Here is a 2,329-nt window from a genome sequence, read left to right on the forward strand (position 1 = left end):
TGCAGTGTGTTAATTATTGAAACTGTCCTAGCGATTTGATTTGAAACTGTCTCATTGCTATTTGTTTATCAATAAAATTATGAAAAAAAAAGAAAAAAAGGAAAAAAAACTATACAGGGAAATGAAATTGGTCTACAAATCTTATCAATTTTTCTTATGATTAATAGAAATATCTTATTAGTTTAGCTTCTTGATTAAACTCTATCCTCAAAAGAACTTGAAGGGGCTCATATTTTTCAAAAATGCACATAATATTAAAGGTTGATAAGTACTTTAGGAAACAAAGGCTATAAGAAAATAAAAAAAAGATTAATAAACTTTAACACATTACAGAAAAATATAACTTCCCTCTGTACTAGTGTTTTTCAATCTTGGCTAGATCATCTTGACAGATTTTAAAAGTACCAGCACATGGTCGCACCTTAGTCCAGTTATCAGAATTCTGAAGGTGTGACTTGGGCGCTGTTGCTTTCAGAAATGTATATGGTTCATTTCGACACAGAGACAGGTTTACAAATCATTGCCTTATGCCAAGTAACTCAATAAGTAAATTGAATAAACAAAGCACTTATTGTATTCCTTTTTGCACATAAATCAAAATCATCAGGACTATCTGGCGCACCATGCTCTCTGTTACATCACTATTTGTTGAGCTGAAATGGACTCAATGTTATTTTCAGGAAACCCTTGTGTCTCTGTGCCTTTTAAAGGTGCTTCTGTGGAAGCAGAGACAAGAGAAACCAGTTAGAGAATACGGGCTCCATCATTACAGGGGAAAACAGTAACTCACTGGCATTGAAGAAGCGGAAGTCACAGTCCTAGAGGACTTCCTGAAGGAAGCGGCACTTACTCCAGGCACTGAAAGCTAAGCAGCAGCTCCTAAATAAAAGATGCAGGCAAATGCACCTGTGGGTGAGGGAAGGGTGGGCAGACACCTCTGAGAGCTCCTGAAACAGGAAGTTCGTGGATAGAGGAGCAGACCCAACCCGGTGTAAGGGTGTTAAAGAATCACGCCCACAGAGAGGTGTCGGACTGCATATCTTGGGTGGTTGTTTTTTTCAAGGTTGTGTGTATTAGGAAGAAACTTCCGGTCTCACTTCCTGGGAGCTAAGGAAAAATGATGGTCTCCTGTGTATATGGCAGGATAACTACTTGAAATACTGGTTGTCTTTGCCCTTCCTCACCTTTCCTTGTCTTCTGAGATAAATTGCCTGGTGTGCCATGCCGGCCCCACCCCCAGAGTGCGCTAAGAGATTGAGACTGGGTGTGTTGGAGTGTGCATGTAATCCCAGTGCTTGGGAAGCTGAAAACAGGAGGATCACTACGAGTTTGATCTGTGTAGGGAGACCCTGTAGACACTGTATTAAATACATTTTTTTAAAAGGATAAGTTACTAGACATTATAGTGCCTGATGTTCATGAAGCCAGAATTTGAGTAGAAAAAGGTTGAAGTCTAAAGCAAGTTTATGTTTAGGAAATCTCTCACAGATTGAGATTTTACTTGGGGTATAACAGAAGAGGAAGTTTGAAAAGGACACAAGTGTATGTGAGATAGGGCTCATTCCTCTGAGCTGTGGACATCTTAGGAAGAAAGCACTGGTGGTAACAAAGACCCCCTTACCCATGGGAATAGGAACACATGAAGTCAGCCAACTTTCCAGGGGCCATGGCACACAAAACCCAGGAGGAAGTCAGCAGAATTCAGGATATACTGAGAGTAGCAGCCATCCTATTTCAAAATTCCACATAAATATGTGAGATTCTGGCATAGCCAAGGGAGGAGAGCTATAATAACTGGCACAGATTCCTTACTACTGTGAATGATGTTAGAAGGGAAACAGTTTCTCTGTCTCAGCATTATGAACCACACTCATGCTTATGTATAGGAACATCCTCAACTTCAGAAAACAGTGTCTTGAGCTAAGAGGGGAGGGCTGAATTAGCCAGGTTTTTGCCTTTAGTTCATGAAAAATGTTCTAGACTAGGACTACATTTATTACACACTGATTTAGTATGCAAGATACTCACTATTATCAACTCATAGTATCTTTCTAGTGCGTCTAGAAGAGAAGAACGTGTTTTATCACCATTGTATCGATGAGATGAGGCAGGTCTAGTTGGTAAGATCACTCTCACAAAGCCCAGATTCACTACAAGGCTGACATCACAGAAACTTGTTACTTTAACTTTATTCCTATGTGCCCTCCCTAGATCTTTTTTTTTTTAATTTTTTTTAATTTTTTTATTTATTTTTTGTTTTTTCAAAGTTTTATTGATAAACAGATAGCAATGAGACAGTTTCAAATCCAATCGGAAGTACAGTTTCAAC

This window comes from Octodon degus, unplaced genomic scaffold (assembly GCF_000260255.1).
Source record: "Octodon degus isolate 3935 unplaced genomic scaffold, OctDeg1.0 scaffold00262, whole genome shotgun sequence".
NCBI lineage: Eukaryota > Metazoa > Chordata > Mammalia > Rodentia > Octodontidae > Octodon > Octodon degus.